Below are 8,234 nucleotides of genomic sequence, written 5' to 3'. Positions count from 1 at the left end.
AGGTGCAACGAGATAAGGGAGTCATGGTGCATTTGTCATTGAAAGTTAGCAAGTGGTGAACAAGACAAATGGCATGTTCGCCTACATATCTAGGGCATTTGAGTATTGGAGCAGGGAGGTCTTACTGCATTTGTACAGGGCCTTGGTGAGGCATCACCTGGATTATTATGATCAGTTTCGGTGTCCTAATCTGAGGAAGGACGATATTGCTATTGAGAGAGTGCAGCGAAGGTTCACCAGACTGATTCCCGGGATGCCATGGCTGGCATAGGAGAAGAGATTGGATCCACTGAGACTGTATTCACTGGAGTTTAAATGAATGAGATGGGACCTCTTAGAAACATACACAATTCTGACGGGACTGGACAGTTTAGATGCAAAAAGAATGTTTCCGATGTTGGGGAAGTCCAAAACTAATGGTCACAGTCTAAGGATAATGCGTAAGAAATTTAGGACCGAGATGAGGAGAAATCTTTTCACTCAGACAGTTGTTAACCTGTGGAATTCACTACCACAGAAAGTTGTTGATGCCAATTCGTTAAATATATTCAAAATATGGCCCTTACGGATGGATCAAGGGGTATGGAGAGAAAGCAGGAACGGGGCACTGAGGTGAATGATCAGCCATGATCTGATTGAACGGTGGTGCAGTCTCGGAAGGCCGGATGGCCTACTCCTGCACCTATGTTCCATGTTTCTATGTTTCTATATTTCGTGGGACTGCCTATGATGATGATGGTGATTCACCCGGACTGCAGGCCCCTCAAAGGCCGCCCGTTGTAGACAGTGTGTGAGTGAGAGTGTTATTATTCACGCGAATCACTGGCCACGCGGGGGAGAGCAGCTCGCTCACAATATCAGGACACAGGGAATCTGATGCAGGAACATTTCTGCGTCTTCTCATCGTTTAATTAATTTCAGAATCAGTGTGAAGGGATATTTCCCTACATTCTTCAACTGCTGTCTGAACTTAGTCTAGGTCACGGCATAAATTGCCGTGTTTGTGCAGCAACTCAGCAGTTGCAGCATTATTCCAACGTCCATTACATAAAAAGGTATATAAACAGAATCATACCCCAAAAAGTACATCTGGGTCCATAAAGAATTCACCATAAACACCACCAACAACAGGATGAAATTGCCGGAGATAACAAACAGTAAAATGAAGGAATTCCTGCGGCTCGTCATCTCTGAGTCACTGGGACACTCCCCACTGCTGGCACCCCGGAGTTGCCTGCGGGCTCTGCTGGCCAATATAATATGCTTGGCGGTGACAGTATTGAGCAGCAGAATCACAGCAAATGGGATACATGGGGTGAGAATATAATGAAGGAATATGATTGCTGCCCAGACCGGTGAATACAGAACATCATTTGTTATATAGCAAAACCAGGGCATGTTTGCAAGTGTATACAAACCTGTCAACATAAAATACTAGAAAATGTTCTATAACCCGCTCAGCAAAGTAACGGTTGCCAGAACCACAGCCGCCGTTTTCTCGGTGCAATATTTAGTTTTCAGATTCTGGCAACAAATGGCCACAAAGCGATCAAAGGTGAAACTGACTTTGAACCAGACAGAACAATCTGTGGCTGCGTGAATTAAGACGGCGTGAATATTACACACGTGGAAGGACCGCACGAAATGTAACTCTTTCTGATTAAGAATTGGAATGTGCCTCAGTATCACGTCGAGGATAATGACCAGGAGATCTGTCACTGCCATGGCCACCAGATAGCGAGTGACACATCTGGAGAGACCGCACTTTCCACGAGGCAGGATCGCAATCGTCAGGATGTTAACTGTCAGGCAGGGAAATAAACAGGTAAATTAAACATTAATTTGGGAGCAAGAAATAGACTCCAAAGTAAAATAATTAGCAATCATTGACAAGGTAATCACCAAATAAATGAATTGATCAGCATTAAATCAGACGACCTATCCCTCAGTCAATGAGCCGCCAAATGCTTATGTAACATCATAATTATACACAGTCCCTCGAAATAGAGAAAGACGTGCTTCCACGCTAAAAGTGAGTTATCAGGTGACTGAAATGTCCAACATGGTAATAACAGTCTCTGTCATACGGGGGACAGAGAGTGTTTGAAGAAAAGGGTGGGTGGGGACTCTGGTTTGCCACACGCTCATTCCGCAGCCTGTGCTTGGATTCGACATGTTCTCGGCGATGACTCGATTTGTTCATCGCCCTTCCGGATGCAATTTCTCCAGTTAGGGTGGTCTTTGGCTCGGAGCTACCATGTGTCGGTGGGGTGTTGCATTTTAACATGGAGACTTTGAGGGTGTCCTTGAAACGAGTATTTAAAGTATTTACACACAAATGGAAGAGATTAATTGTTGCAGCTTTTCACCTGCTGGTTTCCACTTGTGCAGAGAATATTAGAGGAGAAAATATGAAAGTTTGTTCATATTCTAAGTACCTAAGTTCCAATCAGCTGGGGTTGTTTATCCTGAAATATAACGATGTTTGATTTAAATTATATATGAATTGCTCCCTCATTATAGAAACATAGAAAATATAGAAAATATTTGCAGGAGTAGGCCATTCGGCCCTTCGAGCCTGCAACGCCATTCAATGAATTCATGGTTGAACATGCAACTTCAGCACTACTTTCCTGCTTTCTCGCCATACCCCTTGATCCCCCTGGTAGTAAGTACAATATATAACTCCTTTGTGGATATATTTAGTGAATTGGTCTCAACTACTTTCTGTGGTAGAGAATTCCACAGGTTCACCACTCTCTGGGTGAAGAAGTTTCTCCTCATCTCAGTCCTAAATGGCTTACCCCTTATCCTTAGACTGTGACCCCTGGTTCTGGACTTCCCCAACATTGGGAACATTCTTCCTGCATCTAACCTGTCTAAACCCGTCAGAATCGTAAACATTTCTATGAGATCCCCTCTCATTCTTCTGACTCCATTGAATACAAGCCGAGTTGATCCAGTCTTTCTTGATATGTCAGTCCCGCCATCCCGGGAATCAGTCTGGTGATCCTTCGCTGTACTCCCTCAATAGCAAAAATGTCCTTCCTCAAGTTAGCAGACCAAAACTGTACACAGTACTCCAGGTGTGGCCTCACTAAGGCCCTGCAAAACTGTAGCAATACCTCCCTGCCCCTGTACTGAAATCTCCTTGCTATGAAGGCCAACATGCCATTTGCTTTGTTAATCGCCTGCTGTACCTGCATGCCAATCTTCAATGACTGATGTACCATGACACCCAGGTCTCGTTGCACCTCCCCATTTCGTAATCTGTCACCATTCAGATCGTAGTCTTTTCTGTGTTTTTACCACCAAATTGGATAACCTCACCTTTATCCACATTATAATTCATCTGCCATGCATTTGCCCGCTCACCTAACCTATCCAAGTCACTCTGCAGCCTCATAGCATCCTCCTCGCAGCTCACACTGCCATCAACTTAGTATCATCAGCAAATTTGGAGATACTACATTTAATCCACTCGTCGAAATCATTAATATACTGTGTAAACAGCTGGGACCCCAGCACAGATCCACGAATCACTGCCTGCCATTCTGAAAAGTACCCATTTACTCCTACTCTTTGCTTCCTGTCTGACAACCAGTTCTCAATCCATGTCAGCACACTACCCCCAATGCCATGTGCTTTAACTTTGCACATTAATCTCTTGTGTGGGACCTTGTCGAAAGCCTTCTGAAAGTCGAAATATTCCACATCAACTGGTTCTCCCTAGTCCACTCTACTGAAAACATCCTTAAAAAATTCCAGAAGATTTGTCAAGCATGATTTCCCTTTCACAAATCCATGCTGACTTGGACCCATCATGTGACCTCATTCCAAATGCGCTGCGATGACATATATGTGCAATAAAACCGATAACTGTAATCAAATTAAACTTTTACCATTGAAGAATCAAATTAAATGTGTTTGCCGGTGATGATGATGCACTTCAGTCCCTCCGGCACCCACCTCTCGCGGAAGGCAATGAACGTTCCGGTTGACACCGCGTGCTCCATCTCCAGGGACACCCTGGATTGAACGTTTCCGAGGTAGAGAGGGAGGCAGCCGGGCTGAACGATCCTCTCGACCGCTCGCTGCCTGGACCAGCTGATGGTCCGCTTGGCCATGCCCCGGAGCAGTCCGACGACGAGTATTCTGACCTCCCGCTCCCCCTCCGCACGAGGGGCCCCACGATCAGGAGTGTACAGCCGGAGGCAACAGATTTTTCCACTCTGTTTCTCGCTGAGAGACCCACTGTACTGAGACAGATCGGCATGGGACCAAATTGCAAATTCAAATTAAAGATTGGAAATAAATGAAATAAATCTGGCTGAACGAACATTTTGTTTGTGAATGTTAATGATGCTTGTAATCCTGTTCCACCCATCAGAAGCAGTGCCATTAATGCAGAACTTGAGATAGTGACAAAGGAGACACTGACTGGAACTAAATGATCAGCGGATATTTACCCGCCTATAACATAGCGTGGACAGAACATAGCGAACAGAGTTTTGCTTCCTCTATTCAACTCCAAGTGAGAACAAAAGACGAGAAATTGCCTGATAAAAGGAAGGAATAAAATGTTAAAAAATAGACGGCCTCTTATATGATTTATGAATTATTGCATCACAGAAAATAACGGTAAAACATTCACAATAAATAAATATTCATGAACCTTAGGGTCTCTGAGATGATTCCAGTGATGCGATGATGGGACTTCCCAGATAGGGCTCCCATCTCGCTTCAGGAGTTAACACCATCATCTCCCTAGATTACAATGCTACACCCCTCAGTCTAGATATTTAAGGACCAGGTTCGCCTACATTACACTACACCCACCTCTGTCGAGAAATTTCATTCCCAGGTTCGCCTAACTTCCAGTGCTCTCACGTCGGTCCAGGGATTTCATTCCGAGAGCCAAATATTTTACTCCGCTCACGCCTCTGTGCTTGGACCTGACTCTTTGGAAAGAACATCTGATCTTGGTCACAACTCCACTTCCGTGCCCACTCCACATTACCCTGAACTGCCTTCTCATTTAAAAATCCGTCTATCTCCATTTAATAAGATTCATAGAAGCTGCCTCCACAGCTCTCTGTCGCAGAGAATTCGAAAGATTCACGCCCCCCTGAGAGAATAAATTGCTTCTCATTTGTGATTTAAATGGGCGATCCGTTATTCTGAACCTATGTCCCCTGGTTCTAGATTTCCCCCACTAGAGGAAACATCATCTCTGCGTCTACCCCATCAAGCCCCTATAGAATCTTACACATTTAAATAAGATCACCTCATAGTTTTCTAAACTCCAATATATTCACACCCATCCTGCTCAACCTTTATTCTTAACACAACATTTTCCACACAGTAATCAACATCGTCAACCTTCTCTGAACTGCCTCCAATGCAAGTAAATCCTTCCTTAACTAAAGTGACCGAAACTGTACACAATACTCCAGCTGTAGTCTCAATGACAACCTGTATTGTTGTAGCAGAACTTCTATATACAGTCCCACTTGAAATAAAGCCAGACATTCTGCTGCCTTTTCTAATTGCTAATTGTATCTACATGCAAACCTTCTGTGTTTTATGTACAAGAACCATTGACCAATCTGGACCACAGCAATTTGGAATCCCTCCCCATTTAATAATAATTTGCTTATTTAATTTTCATAACAAAGAAGATAACGTCACATTTTCCACATTATACCCCATCTGCAATTCTTTTAGCCCATCCATTTAGCCTATCGATATGCCTTTGAAGATTTTTTGCGTCCTCCTCACAACATGCTTTCAAACTTATCTTTGTATTATCAGTACTTCAATGCTGGTACACCTGGACAGTCCATTGTGCGGGCCACATCTTCCGGATGCCTGACATAAGACTCGCAAGCAAGCGCTCTACTCGGCACTCCTACACAGTAAGCGAGCCCCAGGTGGGCAGAGGAAACTTTTGAATGAAACGATCAAAGCCTCCTTGATAAATGCAACATCCCAACCGACAGCTGGAAGTCCCTGGCCCAAAACTGCCTGAAGTGGAGGAAGAGCATCCAGGAGGGCGCTGAGCACCTCGAGTCTCGTCGCGGAGAGCAAGCAGAGACCAAGCGCAGGAGTAAGAAAGAGCATGCGGCAAACGAGCCCCACGCACCCTTTCCTTCAACCACTCTCTGTCCCACGTGTGACAGAGATTGTACTTTCCGTATTGGACTGTTCAGTTACATAAGAACTCATTTTTCGAGTGGAAGCAAGCCTTCCTCTATTTAAAGTCACTGTCTACGATGATGACGTTGTATTATCAGCAAAGATTTAACATTTAATATAGATTTTCAAAATTATGATGGGTTTTGATAGAGCGAGTAAGTCGAAAATGCTTCCAGTTGCACAATGGTGCGTAACCAGAGGAGACAGGTTTAAAGTAATTGAAAAACGAACCACAGGAGACATGAGAAGAGTGTTCTTTATGCAGTGAGCTGTTGCGATCTGGAATAGGAATTGTGAGAACACGGTGGAAGTAAATGTAATCTTTATTTTTGAAAGGGAATTGCTTTATTCGTGGAAGGGGATAATTTACATTTTTCTGGCTAAAGAGTTGGACATCTGAGATAGTTCTATCCAAGAGACGGCATGGACACTATGGACCGAGTTGCCTTTCTTTCCTGTATTAATCTTTCATTCTATGAGCAAGAGACAGAGACAGCAAAATGTGGAGAGACAGCGTGAAACTGACAGAGAGACAGAGCGAAAGTGAGAAAGTTACAAAGTGCCAGAATGAATGAGAAAACGAGAATAGAGAGAGTATGACTGGAGGACGTATAGAGGGAAGTAAATTAACATTTATTGGGCAATTGGATAAATACTTGAAGTGGAAAATTTCTGGACTATAGGAATAGAGCAGGGGAATGGGACTAATTGGAGGGTGTGAGACCATGGTGGGATTTGAACACATGGGTGAGAATAATAAAAATGAGGCATTACTTAATCGGGATCCGATGTTGATTGAAGAGCAGATTGTTGATGGGTGAACAGGACTGAGTGGAGTTAGGATATGAAGAGCAAATTATTTAGGTGAGCTCTAATTCATAGTGGACTGTAACTGTGAGGTGGGCAAGGAAAGCATTGCAATGGTGAATTCTTGTTTAACAAAGTCACTGCGCTATTATTGCGAAGGAATGATGTGGCCAGTATTATGGAGATGATAGTGGGCAATACCAGTGATTCAAAGGAGAAGAGGTCAGAACTGAACTCAGGGTAAAAAGAATACCGAATTTGTGAACAATCTCGATCAGCTTCAGACATTGGCCACAGAGGGGACTGAGTCAATAGATATACAATGTGATAAAGACTTCCAAAGATTTAAGTGACATACTCAGTAATACAGTGAAATATAGATTAGAGTTATAATTGCTGGATATGGAGATTAAGAGGAACACCAACAACACCAAAGAGTGTGGAATAAATTAAAAGAACACTCGTACAATTAACAACGTATGAATAATTAATAACTGGATGCAGAGATGTCCCAGGAACAACAACTGAAGCAAAGATGAGAAAGCAATTTACAAGTCGAGTAATACAGCGAAACATGGTTTGCAGAGTTAATAGTTGGATACAGAGACTACCAGGAACAACAAATGCAGCAAGGAGGGGGGGGAGTAAAATATGAGACCAGTAATACTTTGAAACATTGTTACTGGAATAATTAGATAGACTTACCAGCAAAACCAACAACAGCAAGGACGGGATAGTAAATATATTGAATAATACGCAATGTATAACGCATTCGCAACACTAATGGTAGTTCCTCATAATGTGCAACAAGATAGTTAACATACAAGATGAAACTCCTGCCATTTGTTGTAACATTCCAATCCATTTTTTTCAGATTCTGATCCATTGTTATCACATTCGAATCTACTGTTCTCAGATTCCGACTCTCTCTCTGTGGAGCAGTGCGATGATCGCTATTAGTGCCAGAGGTGATGCTCACACTGTGACTATTGTGTAACACATTGAAAGGAGTGCCTTTTTAAAATGAGCGAGAATCACTCCAGTGACACGATTCGGTAAATAGAGACTTATATTAATTACAGTCACTGAGCAAGCAGCTTCTGTAAACCCGTGGAGAATGATATTAATTACAGTCCCTGAACAAACATTTTCAATTAACCCCTTTCAATCCAACACTTTATGTACCACAATAAAGTTGATCTCCAGGAGTAGTTTTGATCACCTGGATG

At 43.0% G+C, this 8,234-nt stretch overlaps 1 pseudogene; it reads right to left on the bottom strand.

Moving 5' to 3' along the window:
- Positions 1 to 900: 900 nt before the first annotated feature.
- Positions 901 to 7,891, bottom strand: LOC139250315 (probable G-protein coupled receptor 139; annotated as a pseudogene).
- Between the last annotated feature and the right edge of the window lie 343 nt (positions 7,892 to 8,234).

Source organism: Pristiophorus japonicus, unplaced genomic scaffold (genome assembly GCF_044704955.1).
Source record: "Pristiophorus japonicus isolate sPriJap1 unplaced genomic scaffold, sPriJap1.hap1 HAP1_SCAFFOLD_37, whole genome shotgun sequence".
Lineage (NCBI taxonomy): Eukaryota > Metazoa > Chordata > Chondrichthyes > Pristiophoridae > Pristiophorus > Pristiophorus japonicus.
The sequence above is the reverse complement of the archived record's forward strand: the minus strand, read 5'-3'. Positions and strand labels throughout refer to the sequence as shown.